This window comes from Lissotriton vulgaris, chromosome 4_1 (genome assembly GCF_964263255.1).
Source record: "Lissotriton vulgaris chromosome 4_1, aLisVul1.2, whole genome shotgun sequence".
Lineage (NCBI taxonomy): Eukaryota > Metazoa > Chordata > Amphibia > Caudata > Salamandridae > Lissotriton > Lissotriton vulgaris.
This window is the reverse complement of record NC_141691.1, coordinates 965,675,541-965,695,824: the sequence shown is the minus strand read 5'-3', so window position 1 is coordinate 965,695,824 and position 20,284 is coordinate 965,675,541.

Sequence of the window (20,284 nt, the reverse complement as noted above, 5' to 3'; positions counted from 1 at the left end):
ATATATATATATGTGTGTGTGTGTGTGTGTGTGTGTGTGTCTTTGTCCTTTTCTATGTGTGGATGGCACTGTGCTAATCCTATGCTTAAAGACTTTGATAGAAAAGCAGACATTTGAGGTGAGCAGATCTAGAGTGCCACTGGTGTTGAGAGGCCTATATGTAGAAGCTGCTTTCCACCTAAACTTGAGACTTACCCAGAGTTCTCTACGTCTTTTTTGCATATATATAAATGTGTATATATATAAATATTTTACACGAGAGCATTCATATATATTTTAAAGGTATGTAGATGTGGAGTTACAAATAGTAAATCCATACTTCCCTAAGTGCACTTACTGTTCAATATATTGCCCCTCGATATTTTGCATGCAATATTCTTACACCACCATATTGTTGATGTCGATATTCAGTAGTACAACCACCTCTGAATGGCCTTCCCAGGTCCAATCATCTTGAGACTCAGTAAACCGAACTAACCCAGTGTTTATGTTATGATGAATTTTACACCCTTTCCCGATGCACTGCCTAGTGCTCTATTGCTTTCTTTGGTTATATCACACGTGCTCTAAGAAAAAGGAATACATTCATTAATTGATTGGTTCCTTCATTTATGTATTTATTCAGCCAGGTTGCCCACCACAGGTTCGTTCAACAAGACAGCATATTAGCTTGGTGCTGCCTTTAAATGGGAACACATCTTAGAACATTAGAGACAGAAAAAAAACATGTATGCAGTAACTGATCAGCATGTCTGATGCTTGGGTGTAAATAAATATCCCTTGCTAGGGATGAATGTAACTGAAAAAAACGCTATATCTGTAGGGATTATTTTATACAGAGAAAGAAGATATCTCCCACTTCTCTCCTTCAGAAGCACATCTGGACACAGCTGGCGTGTGGAACCAGGGAGCAATGGCGGACCCATGATGTTAATTAAGATCGGGTCACGCCTATTTAGTTACCAGGCAGCGGTAAACATGCTCCTGTGCCATTGTGTATCATTTGTAATGCGAGCTTGACAACACATCCGTGGGCTGTGTCTGAAGCCCAGGCAGACTCTAAATGGGGCCCCGCTGCCTGTGATGCAACTCTACTGTGCTCTTTCATAGGCACATCAACGCCCCACGGGACAGACTGGAGGGCAGCATGGTGAGCATCAAAACTGAAATAAAACAGCAGCATCGTCTAAGCAGAGGTAAACAATTGTAAAATCCAAAGAAGCGCCTGGTCTCGGGCAGGTATTTTTTATAGATGTAAAAATAAGACGCAGGTATTTCAAATTCCTTCAGCTTTACTTCAATAATGAAATACTTGAACCATACAGATACAATTATAATTCCCTTAATTGAGCAGGTCGCAGAACAGCCATTTTAAAAGACACATCTGAAAGGTTTTTGCTTAATGAATGCTCTTCATCCATTTACTGATAACCATACATGTTGTGAACTCTAGCTGAAACCCTAAACACATTTTTGGGAAAGTTATCACCTGAATGGTATTGCCAGACTTGATTTTCTGTTTCTCTGGTAATATATACACTTTTATTAGAACACGACAAAAACTGTCGATCTTTCTATCTTTCTTTCTATCCAGCATTACTTCTTTCCTCAGTCGAGCAAAGTGCTCACCACACAGGATTAGGTGTTTTTATTGCTATTTATTCAGCCAGAAAAAAAGACAATGCATTTCGGCTCACCAGAGTCTTGTCAAACTTTCCACAATGGTAACTTGCCATATAACATAGATGAAACAAACAAGCATTTGCAATGCAATAGGTCTCGCAATTGCGAGATTTTGGGCTAATGTCATTGTAAAATGCAATGCCTTTTCTTTGTTTGTTTAAAAAACTTGCAATAATAAAAGGCATTGTCATTTATCGGCAAGGGACGGCGTGCCCTTACTACTCTAATTTCACTGATTCCATTCCCCTACTTTCTTATTTTAAACATGCCTCCCAGCAGGGTCGGATTGTCAGGGAGGGAAATCATACCGAGGGGCCTGTGGCAAAGGCAAACGTGTGGCCGATTTTCTTAGTCCTGTGGCTCAAGCAACTTTGTATAACTGGGTTCAACTTTCCAATCTTTTTCCAGCTTCAGGGTAATTTGAGCAGGCCATTAATTGATACTTGTGGAATGACAATACAGCATCAGGAAGACGCGCATCATGTGGTGCACTTCTCTCCATCCTGGGCCCACAGAAGGTGTCAGTGAGCCTTTGAAAGAGGTGTGTCTTTGCAGCAGTGCAAATAACAAGTCGCCAGTGTGAGGAGGAAGCTTTTGTCCCCCACAGCAGGTCACAAGGATCAGACAGACAAGCCTCAGGTCCATCAGACAGATAAGCCTCGGTGCCTGCTGCCAGTTTTCTCTCATTGAGGTTAGGAGTTTAATTCAAATACTGTGCAATGGAATGAAGCAATGGAATGAGAGCCCAGAACAAGAAACACAAACGTTTTTTTTCAACTTTGCAATTTAAAAACAAATCTGACTCGAAACGGATGCCTTTTTTTTGGCATGAAGGTTTGCAAATTGCAATTGTGGGCCACTTTATTTCCGGGTGCCCGGGCCAATTTTTTATCCCAATCCGACCCAGCCTCCCGGATGCCAGAAATTGGAAGGCCGATAGTTCAGCCTTGGCTTTTGTGGGCGGGCGGAACGGGCAGAGAAGGAAAAAGACTCTGTCTTTTCCTTCGTGTCCACAGAAGACAAGGACAGTGTCCAGTTCTCCTGCTGCTGGCAGCTGCCCCATCCCCTCTTTGTTTCCCCTCTTCCCTTTCTTTCTGTCTCGCTTCTCATCAGTTAGTGAAAACCTCAGTTAGTGAAAACCGAGACTTCAAGAAACGGGTATTACCCTCTTTCCTCCTTTTGTTTATTTGAATGGATCCAAAAAAGAAAAATATTTTTGCTGGAAACATTGTCTTTTACTCACATTTTTCAAAATCTAAGTGCAGTCTCGGGGTGCAGAGAAATAAAACATTTCAGGTATGAAAAATAAATAACTAACTAACTAAACCAAGACAGAGTGGTTGCAAGGTGGCCAGAATGATGTGTTCCCACCTAAACACATTAGCGCCACTTTACAGTGTTTGCCAGAGAAGTGCTACTTTTGTTTTCTCCGCTGTCTTTCAACAACATTGTTTTCCCTGGGTGGGAAAGTGCACCTTTCTTGGAGGTACTGAAATACCTGCTTGATGGGTGAATTGGAAATCAAAATGTGTGCAACGGCTGTGTGTTCACGAATGTGTTTTTCTAAATCCATACTGCCTATGTTTTGAAAAGATATATGCAATGGGCACTGAAACTGGTCACTTCCAGGCCTTGTAGTCATGGCCTTAACTTGTCATGTAAAAGCACTCACTAATTTCTGAATAATGAGTGGAAAAGGAAAAAGGTAACCATGTTGTTCCTGCTTACATTTCACATGTATACTTAATCTTGCGTTCCCAATGAGTGTTTGCTTTTTCTGGGATGTTGTTCATTTTTGTTAGGCAGCATATAGCTCTTGTCTAGTGCGCAATTTGAATTGAGTCACATCCAGTTGGTTATAGCGGGTCAGTGCGGTGCAAGTTTCTCTAATTGGGGCAGAATGGTGTTCAGTGGAGGAGAGGATGTGGCACTATGGTCAGAGCTGCTGGATTTGGAACTGGGGTTCCAGGTTCAGCCTTAATGACCAGTCCACCAGACCACTCTCCTGAGAGAGTACATTTCCATGCTAGACCTTATAAGGCTTTGCAAGACCTTAGAAGCCGTGGTGTCTTAGCACCAGCAGGTGGACCCTAGCGGTGGCAAGTGTGTTTTAACCTTGAAGGCCTGTCCACCACAATCCATGAAGTTCACCTCCAGTCTTGGGGGCAGGCCTATGAAGCAGCACACCCCAGAGTGATATTGACTCTGTCACTGAGCTCACAGGACTCTTGAGCAGGGTGGCTCTAGGGCAGTGCGACCACGCCGGGGACTAACTTCGGGTAGGGGCATTGTGTTTGTAAATATAATATGGTTTTAAGAGTACTTGCTGCCACCTTCCTGGCCTCCGACAATTTTCAGCAAAAATAAAAATGTCGGATAACTCCAGTGATTAATGTTCTTAGTAGAGAGAGATGGAACGGAAGAGGTTTAATGTGCCAGCTGCTTAGAACATTTACCAAGCAGATCACAAAGTGCACATAATGTGAATAGGTCAGTGGGTTACTGCTTTTGTCAGTGACACCCTATTGTTACTTGCAGGTAATAAGTTAAAATCCTAACATAGAACAGTGAGCTATTAACTGTTATGTAAAAGCTGCATGTAAACTCCAAGGTATAAATTAGAGCGTTAGGGTGTTTTCCCCAGTCTTCGGTTATCCTAATGTTGCAAAAATGGGTTCATTTGGGTAGAAATCAATTCTGATTATTAAAGAGAACCCTCAACCATGGTATTACGTTTTAAATTCTGAGTTTGTGTTTCTCGAAACCAATCACTATTAAACTATGCTGCCTTCTAATGTGGTTTTCATGTGACTCCTACACCTTATAGTACGTAGTCCTATGTAACATTTCCTGAACAGTGATTTACACACGTATGATTGATTGTCTCTGTGTAATATGTGTGATATAAAGTGCTCTGCCACCCTACACTGGTATTAGTGATGCTGTCAATTTTCTGAAACTTTATTATTTTGAAATTTTTACACATGCTAACAGTCTCTGCAAAGATTTTTCCTTATAGTACTAGTACAACATACAACTTCAGCAGTGAGAAAGGTGGCCAGTCAACCTTTGCAAAGGGCCTCCACTTCACAGCAGAACAAGTCACATTTTTTAGTAACTTTTGATCGGTTTGAACTATAAACAATGTATTAGTTAAAATCATCAGATTATGAAGTGGATGATGTATTATGTGGTTAATATGGCAAACCCATAGCTATGTGGAAAATATTTTGCAAACTAGGATATTTTGCCATTCATTTTTGAACTGCTCTTGTGGAAAAAGGGAGGAGAAGTGCTGATGATAGAAACTCCATGGCTAAGAGACAAATGGCATGCGATTCAATTTTTAAGGATCTATGGGACATTGTTATTGAAAACGTATCACACTTTGTGAATGTATTTTAATGTAAATAACTCATATTAAACCTTAAATAAACATGTGTATCTATTGGTTAAATTAAATAACGTAATAAGCTGTAACCGGTTAGTGAAATGGGAAAAAAATACTGAAAAGTGGGATATTTTGCTCTTTCTGCCACACCTCTGACTCCGCCCACTGACCCAATCCACTGGTTATTCCGGCCCTCTAATTCTCCGCCCACAGTTCCCCTACTTCCCCTTCCCCCACTTCGAGCACTGTTGTTCATGAAAAAAATGCGAAAGAGGTGGTGCTAGGTGGGAAAGAGTATTAGAGTATTTTTTAGAAGGGCTGGCAGGATTGGGATACAGCAGTTTCTTTGTTAAATGCATACCAGGGAAATATGTTAAAATATTTGTGTAATGCATATTAGTAAAGTTAATTAAATTCCCTTTTAAAAACAAAATAGGAGCTATGCGTTATGGTGTATGGAAAATTAATTAAATGCGTGATAAAAGTTAATAGCATGTTAGCCGGTACGGTAAACACATTACCAAACATGGGTTGTTATTTTAAAAGGCTGGGACTGTTTGATAAGAGTCAGTTACTTAATTATTAGTTAAGCACATGTAAAGTCTAAAGCAAATAAATATTTGTTGGAAAGCAAATAATATTGCGAGAGAGTCCGGGAGGCGGCAAACAATGTTTTTTTGGAAGGGTTGGTAGGGTTGGGACATTGTAGTTACTTGTAGCAACTATTTAGTAACAGCAGAACAACCATTTATGGAAAACAAAGAATCTGTAAAACATTGTGTAAATAATTTGATATTTTATCTTTGCCTTTGAACAGGGTGGGAAGATTAAATGACCAGCGCCAAAGCTGAAACATGTTAAGCGTTGGTGGCACGCAGCCAAAATGTAAGTCACTGTGGTGAGGGTCTCCTCCGGGTGTCTGCAGCGAAGACCAACAAGCACATTTCCGCACAGTCAAGTGGAGGAAAATTAAACAAATCTTGTACATATATGAAAGATCCATGAGTGAATGCGGTGCCCAAGGTGGTATTTGTAGAGGCATGACAGAATTACAATGTTTGCATACCGAAGAACAGTGGCAGGAGAGAGGAGGTCACATGGGGGAACGGCACCCCCATGTTTGCCCTTCTGTAAGAGTACGATGAAGCCTTGCCAGAGTACAATGAACATAGGACTGCAAGTGTTTATGTATGAAGGTGTGTACACAAGCAGGGGGCACTTCTGGTGATGCGCTGCTGCACAAGAACTTTGAAAGTTTGACTGAGTAATGCGCGCGCACCAAAACAGATGCGGAACAGCTCTGGGCTGTGGAGTACTAAAAACAATGGAAAATATGTGAAATCACCTATGCGGGCTGCGCAAACATTTTAATTTTGATTTGCACGTGCGCAGTTTACAGGTGGAGAGCTGCGATTTAAATGGTTCAAGAGGGTGACGAAATTGCGTAAATCATGCCATAAGAATGAGAAGGGGGGCCTCATTTATTAGGCCATGCGTCACTTTTATGCCGCTGGTGCGTCACTTTTTGTGACGCCCCAGTGGCGTAAAAATTGCGCCTTGTTGCGCCATATTTACAAAGTGACGCATCTAGGTAGATGCGTCACTTTGAAAACCCCTGCGCCACATTATACCTGCGCCAGGTATAATGTATGCAAGGGGGGCGTATTGACACAAGGAAGGGTCGTAGAAGTGACGCAGTGAAATCTATGAGATTTCACTGCGTCACTTTTAGGACGCCGTTGCGTCAAAATCTTGCGCCTGCCTCACAGCAGGCGTAAGACTGACGCAGGCCCTTACACATGGGGCTTGCCCCATGTGAAAGGACGCATTGCTGGAGTTGCTTCACTTTTGTGACACACTCCAGCAATGCGTCACTTTTGCGTCATACAGATACGTCAGAAATACTGACGTATCTGTAACTCCTTGCGACATGATGCGTCATACATTAAATATGACGCATCAGGAATGTCGCAAGGAGTGCGCACTGAGAAGTGACGCATCGCTGCTTTCACGCAGCGATGCGTCATTTCTCATAAATGAGGCCCGTGGAGTTTAGACAATGCATGTGAGAGGTGTGGCACGCTCCATGCATATATGCCAACATTTTTAGAAGCAGGAAGAAGCAATTTTAACAAACATTTACATTGCAATAGATCTCTCATTTACACAAGACCTATCGCATTGTAAATGGTTGGCATCATGGACAACGGAAGGGAGGGCAGGTGGTGAGGAGAGGGCACGGACAATGGGAGGGAGGGTGGGGGAGAAGACATGACAACTGGAGAGAGGGAGGACGGGAAGGGGGAGAAGGCACAGAGAATGGGAGGGAGGGCGGGGGTCAAAGGCACGGACAACGAGAGGGAGGGTGGGGGAGAAGGCACTGACAACGGGTGGGAGGGCGGGCAGGGGGAAGAATGCATGGACGACAGGAGGGGGGTTAAAGACGGCACCAAAACCTGCTGTGCCTGAGGAGGAGAACCTCCTTAAAGAAAATAGTGCTCACAGTCTAAGCTATCACGTACAATGTAACAAACAAAGTAATGGGGCCAGTCGCCATGGGAGGTGACAAATGAGGAGGAAGGGACTAACAAGCCGATTGACGAATCAGAAGACAGCATTTAGGACAGACAATGACACAAGCTAATTGCAAACATGGGTGGAGAATGGGTGGGGCTTCTATTTGCTACTTGTTAGGTGAGCATATACAAAGAGTCTCGCTGAGCAACGCATGCGCGCTGGCTCACGCTCGACCTAACAAATGGACTACATCCTGAAAAACCACCCCAGTGCATGCAATTACAGTATTAGGTCAACAATGTTTCTTAAGTCCTGTCTTGATACTCTGTTTGTTTAAAACAAAGAGATATAACGCAAATTAAATTAACCATAATACTTTCTCACATATGTTGACACATAGATAAAATGAGAACAATATACTTAAGTATTTCTCATTAGCAGTAAAATTTACCTTTCATACATGCCAACAAATCAACAGGGAAGAAAAACAATTCTCTAAATACCTTCATAGATCAAAAGCATACTTCATTTGAATCAAACCCATCAGTGCACAATATCATTGGTCATCATCACATGTTTACATTTTCCATTTGATCAAATAAAATAATGTATTAAGAAAAAATAATCTAAGGATCCATACTCATTTAATCGAAAGGATATCGGCTGTAGTAGCCATTCGCTTCAATAATGTTCTAATCGATTCAATATTCTCAAAAATTCACATTGTTCCATACACACTTCAATACATTTAATAATCAGTTATTTCTTGATGCACATCCTCCTAGAGAAATAACACAAGAAAACATATTGATAGTTTCCTTGTCTGGCCAAAACTGTCATACAATAAACAGCGAGAACGAAACCCATTCCATTAAAAATCAGTCTATCATCCTAAAATTCCATAAAAGATCAGTCAGAGTTGCAGACTAAGGGCCACATTAGGATGGAGGATTTTCCGCATCCTCCGGGCCGGCGGAAGCCACCGCCGGCCCGGAGGTTGCGGAAAATCCTCTGCGGACTCACCAAAGACCCACCGCCACATTAGGATGGCTGGTGGGTCCTGGTTTCCGTCCGCAGCTTTTCCGCCGCGGTTGACTTACAACTGCGGCGGAAAAGCACTAATATGGTGACGTGTCTCTCAGACACCGTCAGCCAGATTAGGATGGGCTCTGAAACATGCTTTTCCGCGGCGGCTTTTCCGCCGTGGAAAAGCATGTGTAACTTCAGTGCGGGGGCCCGTTGCGGCCCCCTAGGTGAAGGGGTGTGGGGGGTGCACATGGGGGGTACCTAAGGTACCCCCCTGCATTTGTATGCAGAAAGCGGCAGGCACCGTGCGGTGCCTGCCACTTCCTACATACAAAAGCAATGCGTGCATTTTTAACATTGCTGCGGGTGTAGCTTGAAGCTGCACCCACCGCAATGTTAAAAATAGAGGATGTGACCGCCAGGGTGGCGGTCACATCCTAATTGCACAGGAGGGAACTCCGTAGCCCATGCAGAAGTTCCCTTCTACTCTATGGTGGCGGACGGACTCAGGTCTGTCCGCCATCATAATGGGCCCCTAAATATCTATAAATGTATATCTAACTCTTCATCAAAATTCTTTTCTTTTAGAGCTGCAGACCCAGCTTTCAAAATATACCTTGATTCAATCCTACGTAATGCTTTAACTTGGTCACCTCCGCTTTGGTTTTTAGGAATACAATCAACACCCAAAAATCTAAGTGTTTTTCAGTCCCCATTATGGTGTTGGTTAAAATGTCTTGCAGTACTGTATGACATATCCTTCTTAGTTATCACACACTAATGTTCCTAAATACATTTCTTAACAGCAAAATTGGTACTACCTATATGACACTTTCCAAAGGGATATACAATAACGCATACCACAAACTCAGTTTTGCATTTTATATATTTCAGTACATGTCATATCTGATTGACCGCCTCCAAGTGATAGTCTTTCATCAATATAGTCGACTTGCATGCTTTACAGGAGTTGTTTGCAAAACAAACATTTATGGGAGGTATACGCAGAGTTAAAATTCGACTAAGATAGCTATGTAGTAATCTGTCTTTGATGGAGACACATTTTCTATAGGTGACTGCTGGATTTGGATAATCTATCTATCTATCTATCTATCTATCTATCTATCTATCTATCTATCTATCTATCTATCTATCTATCTATCTATCTATCTATCTATCTATCTATCTATCTATCTATCTATCTCTATCTATCTATCTGTGCATATATCTATATATATATGTATATAGCTATACCATCTATACCTATATATTTACAACAACAAAAAAGGTTAAAGTGATGTTATAGTTAGGTGACTATGTCAGAGACATTATATGTTTTGAACAACAACAAAAAACAGAAATTCCCCTGCCGTGCACTTCTTAGGCCTCACATGTTACATCAGTCATGAGGTGCTCTATGTCATCATTTATTACATCATAGATTACATCTCTATTGACATTGTTGATGACATCACTGATGACATCATTTGATGAGTGTGTTAACTTTATAATTTAGATAGATAGTGGCGGGTAACTACCATATTACATTTCTACCTAATTTTGTACAGCCTGTGTCCAGCTAATTGGTATAACTGTTTACAAAAAGCATGTGCTCCTATATCACAATAGGAGTGTAGAGGTAGGTGATGATCGCATTGTAAATCTTTGTATTGAAGAGTAACTTTGTGTGCAGGTGACAGTTGATGACTTGTTTTCTTTGTGTTCCACACACGTTTTTCAGTACTGCAGCAAACATTTTGTCAGGATTACGGGCCCCAGTTGTCGCATTTTGAAAAGACATTAAAATAATGGAAAGGGTAAGCCTCAGTTGTCTTAGAGTCAGCTGGTGGCTCTTCGTTTCAAGAAGATCTGTTAGATCGGGGCTGTCGTGTTTGGTGTGTAGATTCCAACAGGGCGGTTCCTGTGCCAAGAAGTCAGTGTTCTAGTGCTTTGATCGTTCTCCAGGTGGCAGGGGTTTCGTGCTCGAGCAATTCTGCTCTGCGCACTTCAACTGTCATTCTACAGGAAGCAGAAGCGTTTCTTAGTGCTCCGGTTTTTCTCATCAGTATTTGCAAGGGAAATCTTCCGCTAGCACCTTCCTTCTTTCCCGTTTCCTAGTTGAGTCCTGAGCCAAGTCGGAAAAGCAGAATTTTCCGGTCTTCGTGGGAACCACAGGTATTGCGGTGCCGGTTGTAGGCGAGACTGAGCGTCTATCCTCCTGGCTAGCCGTGGACTTATTCTGTTACCTGCTCAAGTTTTATGTTGCTGAATACTCTGTTACTTGAGTAGGATATTCAAGCTCCGTTTGATTAAAGACGTTAGTGTAGCGTGTATCCAGCGTCTTAAGGTGCCAGTGAACAGTAATTGAATATTTGAAGTTACCTTCAGTCAACTCAGTTTGCGACATTGTATGTGATCCTAGAGAGTAAGACTATTCCCAGTCAGCGCTGTGGTACTAGGATATTCCATCCATTGCAGAGCAACCTCTTCAAGTAGGTAGAAATATATATATATATATTTAGACTTACCGACAGTCCAGTGAAGATCCTCTAGCTCTACTAAGACAAAGAATAAAGGAATAGTAAAGACAGTTGGAAAATATCATTTTCTTTCGACAACCCTACAAGAGAGAGTCTAATTCCACTGTTAACACAGATAAGCTAGCAGAGAGAACCTGAGATAGAACAATGCATAGACAGGGAGTCCTTATTGTGTGAACTAGTAACAGTGTGCTTTATGTTTCAGGTGTTAGGAGTTCTATACAGAATATCCAGTACAGCAGAACACCGCAGTGGCAGTCTCTCTTTCTCTCCACTTCCCCTTTCCCCCTTTTTACTGCCAGTTAGAAGAGATTCTGACTGCAGTGGAGTAGGGGAGTTGGGACCTATCTTCTGATCCTGTGGAAGCTGGTTCTGGATTTGGCCCTCGACAGATTGAAGTGCCCACAGAATCTTCCACCTGATCAGAATGGCTGAAGGGTTAGATGTAAAGGGGTTAGCATTAGTACTAGAGGGAATACAAAAGCAACTGAGTGATACTATGGAGGGGGTTAGGAGGTCTGGGCAGGAGGCAAGTGTTCTTCGCAGGAGGTTTGATGATTTTGTAGCTAGTTCTAGTTCTTTACCTAGGGAGTCTAGTTCGCAACCATTTTCTCCCTCCCCTGCCACCACACAGTTATCCATACAGGTCATACATGCTTTCTCTCCCACTATTCCGTTGGCTGCCCCAGAGAGATTCACAGGTGACCCCTCAAAGCACACATTTTTCTCACTCAATGCTCTTTACACTTCTTATGCAAACCAATTATTTTTTAAAGAGGACCAGTCAAAGGTTGCTTCCGTACTGTCCTATCTGAGTGGAGATGCGGCTGCATGGTCTATGCCCTTGGTATCTACCAATGACCGAGTTTTATACAACTTTGAAGAGTTCAAGGCAGAGTTTTTGCGTATATTGGATCGTCGCACCATTTCTCAGGCAACTGATAATGAACTTTTGGATCTGATGCAAGGTAACAGAGACTTGGTGGTGTATTTGGCGCAATACAACAAGTTAATTGTGGAGACTAGATGGCCTGAAGAGAAAAGAGCATCCATCTTTTACAGAGGTTTAAAAGATGAGCTCAAGGACGGTCTTGCTCAGATTCCGAAGAGACCCACAGATGTCTCTGAATTAATTGACTTGGTCCTGCACATTTATCAGCGTCAGCTAGAAAGGAAGAATGAACAAAGTAAGACACCCAACCTTTTCCTCCTCGTTTTGACAGGGTAAAGTCGGAAGCAGTCAAGAGTAATGATTCTGTCCTTACTGAAGAACCCATGCAAATTGGTACGGTACGGGGTCCTTTAACCAAGGAAGAACGTGAGAAAATATGGAGTAGCAAGTTATGTATGTACTGCGGAAATGCAGGACATTTTGTAAAAGAATGTCCTAAGAGACCTAAGACCAACAATTGTGTAAAAGACAGGCCCCATCAGTAGAAGGAGTTGCTCTGATGGGTGCTGATGAGAAGGAGCAACTCCAAAGGCGCAGTTATTGGGGAAGACTCTTCAGTCATCTGCTCCCCATTTGATAATTTCCTGTTCTATCCATTTTGGAGAGCAGACGGTAAATGAAGTTTCTGTTATGATAGACTCTGGGGCCACAAGGAATTTTTGTGACATAAAATTTGCTACGATCCTTGGAATCCAGTTCATCAAGAAGGAGAAGCCAGAACCGGTTTGAGCAGTCGATGGTACTAACCTTTCCTCTGGTTCAATAGCTTACGATACTGAGGAGATTGTTTTGGTAGGACCAGGTCTTCACCAGTCCATTTTGAAGTTTTGTTTAATTGATGCTCCACAATTTCAGTTTATTTTTGGTTTGCCTTGGCTCACGGAGCATAACCCGAAGATTGATTGGGCTAAAAGAACAATTGACATGAGTTCTGATTTTTGTTTGGCCCAGTGTTTCCACTCTGTTTCCTTGGAGCGTCAGCCATCTCCAGCTAGTCATCTGGCGGAGCAATCGCAAGTGATTTGTGCTGTGGATATTCTGGAAATTCCAGAGGAATATTTGGATCTGTCGCCCGTCTTTGACGAAGTAGAAGCCCAAAAGTTGCCTCCCCACAGGGAGTATGATTGTCGAATTGAGCTGGAACCTGGGGCTTCACTGCCCTGTAGCAGAATCTACGCTTTGTCCAAAGCTGAAATCCAACATCTGAAAGAATATCTGGAACAGTATCTAGATAATGGTTTTATTCGTCCTTCGCAATCCCCTGTGTCATCCCCTTTGTTCTTCATTCCGAAGAAGGATGGAAAATTGAGGACTTGTATTGATTATTGCGCATTAAATCAGGTCACTCGGAAGAATCGCTATCCTCTGCGTTAATTTCTGAAATGCTGGACCAAGTCAAGGAAGCTCGAGTCTATACCAAGTTGGATTTACGAGGAGCCTACCACTTGGTAGGAATGGCAGAAGGGGATGAGTGAAAGACCGCGTTTTGCACCCGATTTGGCTTGTTTGAATATCAAGTCATGCCTTTTGGGCTATGCAATGCTCCCTCTGCTTTCCAGCATTTTGTGAATGATATTTTGTGCGAGTACTTGGATCGGATTGTAGTCATCTACATTGATGACATTCTGATTTTTTCTGCCAACACCCAAGAACATGTGGGTCATGTGCTGACCATTTTAAAGAAATTGCTGGAAAATCAACTTTTTGTTAAATTGGAGAAGTGTGTTTTTCAAGCTAACCAAGTGGAATTTTTGGGTTTCATTCTCTCGGCGGAAGGAATGGCAATGGATGAGTCCAAAGAAAAGGCTGTGAAGGATTGGCAAGTTCTACGTAATGTAAGAGATATCCAGAAATGTTTGGGATTTGCCAATTTCTATCGGCGCTTTATCTGTAAATTTTCAGACAAAGTTAGTCCCATGACTCGCTTATTGAGCAAGAACGTCAAGTTTGAGTGGAGTCTGGAAGCCGAAAGGGCATTTCAATTGCTTAAAGATACCTTTACCACTGTACCAGTATTACTGCACCCAATTTTGGAGGAACCATTTTTTGTAGAAGCGGATGCGTCCAATTTTGCGATTGGTGGAATACTCTCTCAACGTCACAAGGAAACTGGTCAACTACATCCTGTAGCATACCGTTCTGGTAAGTTGACTCCTGCAGAGATAAATTATTCCATTGCCGACAAGGAGTTATTGGCTGTGAAAGATGCCTTTCAAGAATGGAGACACTACTTGTGGCGAGCTAAACATATGGTTACCATCTTCACAGATCATAGGAATTTGCAATTTCTAAAATCTGCTCGTACCCTCACTACGAGACAGTTAAGGTGGTCGCTTTTCTTTGCTGACTATGATTTCGTTCTCACATATAAACCTGGATCCACCAACGGAAAGGCGGATGCCTTATGTCGATTGAATGTGGAAGAGGAGTGTGAGTTTCATGAGAAGGGATTGATTATTCCAGCAGAAAAGATTGTTGGAACCATCCAGTATCCATAATTGGAGGAGAAACTCAAACGGCTCATTTCAGTTGAAGAACTAGACCGCTGGACGGAGGGTGGAGCAAATCGAGAAGTCAAGGACGGGAAACCTTACTATATGGGAAAATTATATGTTCCTGACTCAGAATTACGTTTGGAAATTATCCAGCAGTTCCACGACAATTTGTTAGCTGGTCATAAAGGTGCAAAGAAGACGTTGGAGTTGATTAAGAGGAATTTCTGGTGGCCTAGCATGGACGCTCAGGTGGGTCAGTACGTAGCTTCCTGTGAAGCTTGTGTAAAGGGTAAGGCTCTTAGACTGGCTCCTCAAGGTTTGCTCATGCCGCTGTCCATTGCCCCTTACCCGTGGCATAGTGTATCTATGGATTTCATTGTAGATTTACCTTCGGGTCAGGGCTACTCTGTCATTTGGGTGGTTGTGGATCATTTTTCTAAGCAGAGCCATTTCATTCCTCTGTTATCCCTCCCTAATGCTTCTAAACTGTCCACACTGTTTGTTCAACACATAGTCAAGCTCCATGGAATCCCTAAAGTGGTCATTTCTGATCGAGGCCCGCAATTTATTTCTCGCTTCTGGAGATCTTTTTTACAAAGACTTGGGGTGGATGTTCGTTTGTTAACCAGTTTCCACCCAGAAACGGATGGACAGACTGAACGGGTGAATCAAGACCTTGAACAATACTCGCGATTGTATCTCATGGACCAAGAAGGAGATTGGCCCTCTTTACTTTGGGCAGCTGAGTTTGCCTATAACAATGCGGTGCACTCTTCCACAGGTTTCACACCATTCTTCTTGAACTCAGGTCGACATCCCAATATGTTAGTGGATAAGGAAGAGGTAGATGTCCTTGCGTTGAGGTGGTAATACAGGAGTTGCAGCACGCTTTTCAAACTGCTAAACAGAATCTAGGAAAAGCTAAAGATTCCTATAAGAAACAGGCAGACAAGAGAAGGAGAGAAAACCCAGGGTTTCAAGAGGGAGATTTAATTTGGATTTCCACTCGGAATTTGAAATTAAAGGGGAACCGAAAATTTCAACCCCGTTTTGTGGGCCCATACCCAGTTGAGAAAGTGATAAATCCAGTTAGTGTTAAGGTTACACTTTCCAATAAGTTCAAGATCCATTCAGTGTTTCATGTCTCCCTACTCAAGAGAAATCCTTCGGGGTTGAGAAGAGTGTTGCCTCCAGCTCCGGTTCAGATGCATTCAGATGAAGAATTTGAGATTAAACGAATACTTGATTCAAAGTTCAAGAGAGGAAAGTTGTTCTATTTGATTGATTGGAAGGGTTATGGCCCAGAGGAAAGTTCATGCCCCTAGATTACTTAGGGAGTTTCATAAGACCCATCCAGACAAACCAGCAGAAAATGGAGGAGGACTTTTGGCGGGGGGTACTGTCAGGATTACGGACCCCAGTTGTCGCATTTTGAAAAGACATTTAAAGAACGGAAAGGGTAAGCCTCAGTTATCTTGGAGTCAGCTGGTGGCTCTCTGTTTCAAGAAGATCTGTTAGATCGGGGCTGTCGTGTTTGGTGCGTAGATTCCAACATGGCGGTTCCCATGCCAAGAAGTCAGCGTTCTAGTGTTTTGATCGTTCTTCAGGTGGCAGTGGTTTCGTGCGCGAGCAATTTTGCTCTGCGCACTTCAACTGTCATTCTACAGGGAGCAGAAGCGTTTCTTAGTGCTCCGGTTTTTCTCGTCAGCATTTGTGAGGGAAATCTTCTGCTCGCACCTTCCTTCTTTCCCGTTTCCTAGTTGAGTCCTGAGCCAAGTCGGAAAAGCAGAATTTTCCGGTCTTCGTGGGAACCACAGGTATTGCGGTGCCGGTTGTAGGCGAGACTGAGCGTCTATCCTCCTGGCTAGCCGTGGCCTTATTCTGTTACCTGCTCTAGTTGTATGTTGCTGAATACTCTGTTACTTGAGTAGGATATTCAAGCTCCGTTTGATTAAAGACGTTAGTGTAGCGTGTACCCAGCATCTGAAGATGCCAGTGAACAGTAATTGAATATTTGAAGTTACCTTCAGTCAACTCAGTTTGCGACATTGTATGTGAACCTAGAGAGTAACAGCCTTATTCATGAAGGCTAAATCGGCTCGCAAAGGGCCGGATTCTGAGAATCCGGCCCTTTGCGAGTGCGATTTTTGCATTTGGGATTCAGCATCCCAAATGCAAAAATCGGTAATTGCTAAATCGCTAAATTGCGAGGAATTACATTTAAGGAATCTCTATTTGAGATTCCTTAAATGCAATTCATGAAGCATTTGAAAATTGCGAAAATGCAATTTTGGGCTGCTATTTACCGAGAGGTCAGACCTCTCGGTAAATAGCAAAAACTTAGAAAAATGCTTTTAAAAGCATTTTTCTAAGTTGCATGTTGCACACACACATGTCCTTTGGACATGTGTGTGCGCAACACCTGTTTCAATTTGCATTTAAGGGGTGCTACAGGGTGTCCTTTGGACACCACTGGCACCCTTTAAATCGCTATCTTATTTGCGAGTAGCAAATTGCTAATCGCAAATAAGGAATACTCCCCATGCATTCCTATGGGTTTTTTGGCCCATAGGAATGCATGGGGAGTTATTCCTTATTTGCGATTAGCAATTAGCTAATCGCAAATAAGGAATCAGTGGGAATCGCAAATAATATTGCGATTCCTACATGATTACCGTTTTGCGAGTCTCAAATAGCGATTCCTTATGATTCGCTATTTGAGCCTCGCAAAACGGCCCGATCATGAATCAGGCTGTAAGACTATTCCCAGTCAGCGCTGTGGTAACCTGAGTGGTACTAGGATATTCCATCCATTGCAGAGCAACCTCTTCAAGTACATAGAAATATATATATATATATTTAGACTTACCGACACTCCAGTGTAGATCCTCTAGCTCTACTAAGACAGAGAAGAAAGGAATAGTAAAGACGGTTGGAAAATATCATTTTCTTTCTACAATCCTACAAGAGAGAGGCTAATTCCACTGTTAACACAGGTAACCTAGCAGAGAGAACCTGAGATAGAACAATGCATAGACAGGGAGTCCTTATTGTGTGATCTAGTAACCGTGTGCTTTATGTTTCAGGTGTTAGGAGTTCTATACAGAATATCCAGTACAGCAGAACACAGCAGTGGCAGTCCCTCTTTCTCTCCACTTCCCCTTCCCCCTCTTTTCTGCCAGTTAGAAGAGATTCTGACTGCAGTGGAGTAGGGGAGTTGGGACCTATCTTCTGATCCTGTGGAAGCTGGTTCTGGATTTGGCGCTCAACACATTTCCAGCAGGGCACAGATTTTACATACTACATGCTAAGTATTGTAAGCAGTATTGAGTTATTAGACAGAATCGTCTCAGCATGACAATTTCTTTAGAAGACTGTGTGCACCAGGTACTAACTTATGTACTGTGCTTCTTTTTCTTCAGACAATGGGCTATTTGTAAAGGTTTCACCACAATATGAAGGCTGCAGGTAGTATGACATTTAGCACCTTCAGACTTTGGGTATTTTAATTGAAATTGAACAGTCACTCTTTTGGGCAAGTTTTGCATAGCGTATACATCGTTCTTAGTATATACTTTTTAATATTAATACTCTGTATTGTATTTCTCATCAGAGTTTCTCTGTCTACAAACAGTGTGGTACAGAGTAAACTCTCTCCATAGGGTAAAGTGTTAACAGTACCCAGTTTTCTGCGTATATCCACTTCTTTTCTCAATGTAGGTTCAGTGACTGTCAGGGGTTTTATACAGGAAAAGACTGTCCATAGTTGGGAATTAGTTATGTTACAGGGCTTCAATATCTGGAGGAACTTGGTTTTCCCTACAAAGTTGTATACAGATTGAACACTTTTTACAGGATAGGTTACCCTTTCATCTATGGTTAAGAGTCAACGTGAACTCAGCTACCCATGGCGTGTATGGTATAGGGTCAAATTTGCACATAACACAAGTTTGCTTTACCTATGGTGGTTGTATGTATGATAGTAGTAAAGATGCTTCATATTATTCTGAGCTATTCTGCACTTACTTGAAAAGCTCTAATGCTATACCAGTTTATAGAGCAATGTGTACAAAAGAAGCTTGGGTGATGTTATCAGTGATGTCATCAATGATTTCATTTGAGATGTCATCAGTGATGGCATATATGATGTCAAAGAACATTTCATGAGTAATGTAATATGTGAGAACATAAGCAGTGAATGGCGGGGGTGCAAGTTATAGTTAGATCTGCTAAATATAACTGATGAATTTTTATATTTTTTTAGGTCAAAACATTAATATTTTCACTGATTTATTCATCTAATTACTATAACATTACTTTCACCTTTGTTTTTTTCAGTGAATTTCTAGGGCTTCTTTAACATGAAGTAATGTTAAATTATCATATGTAAAGCCAACCCCCCTAAGGCAGGTCTCAAGACCTTATGTCTTTTAAAGGGGAGGGGTCCACGTGCACACTTCCCCGAACCTTATCAGGTCCCGGGGACCCCATCACCCATGTAATTTTTTATAGAGAAGGACCCCTTTTCTTAAATTAAAGGGGAAGATGACTGTGTGGCCCGACCCTGAGCCTTATTAGCCCCTGGGGACCCCAATGGCCTTTTTTTACGAAAGAGGAGGGGGACGCATGACCCACCTCCCGAATATTATTAGGCCCTAGGACCCCATCCCTGAGGGCTGTTTTTTAATTAAAGGGGATGAGGACCACATGCTCCCATTCCCTGATCCTTATTAGGCCCTTAGGACCCCATCCCCCAGGACAAGAACTTAAAATAAAGGAGAGTAGGGTACACATATCCCAACTCCGAGCCTTATTAGGCTCTGGGGAAACCATCCCCCAGGGCCAATACTACAATTAAAGGGGAGGAGGGTGATGTGCCCGATCTCCCTGAGCCTTGTTAGGCCCTGGGGACAATATCAGCTAAGACCTTTTTTTTAATTAAAGGGGAAGCGGGCAATGTTTCCATATTCCCAGAGCCTTGTTAGGCCCTGGTGACCCCATACCCAAGGTCACTAGTAAAAATAAAGAGGGGTATGGTCACTTGGTACCCCTTCCCAAACCTTGTTAGGCCTTGGGGACTCCATCCCCAGGACCATTAATTTTAATTAAAAGAGGAGTTGGGCCCCATGCTTCCCTTCCCCAAGCCTTGTTAGGCCCAGAGCACCCTATCCCCAGGACCGCCTCTTAAATTAAAGGGGCCGCATGGCCTCCCTCTCCAAGCCTTTTCCAGTACATCCACCAGGGCCCACACAGTCAAACGTGAGTGCCCTGGTGCTCCTCTAGGGCACCAACTATATACTTGTTGCAGGAGCCGGCATTGCTCCTGCCCAGAGGGAGCAGCTAATAATGCTGCTTGATCTGTTTCCTTGCCCCTGCTCTGTAGGCTCATGGAGTGTGGTCATGCCCCTTTCCATATTTGCAAATTTCGTCACTGGGCTCCTCAAGGCCTGTATTGGCTCAGGGAGAGGGGCAACACATCCGCCTCCCCTTATTGACTACAGCTCAAGGGTGGGCTCATAATTAATGAATGTGGTCTGACCACCATTTTGGTTGTTTTTTATCCTGTGGAAGCCCCGGAGGGTCGTGGCATTTTATGCTCATTTATTATTTTGTTTTTGGCCCTTGGGTGTGTCCTTCTGGGTCCCCAACATGGGGCCTAGGGGGTCAGGGTATCCCTACC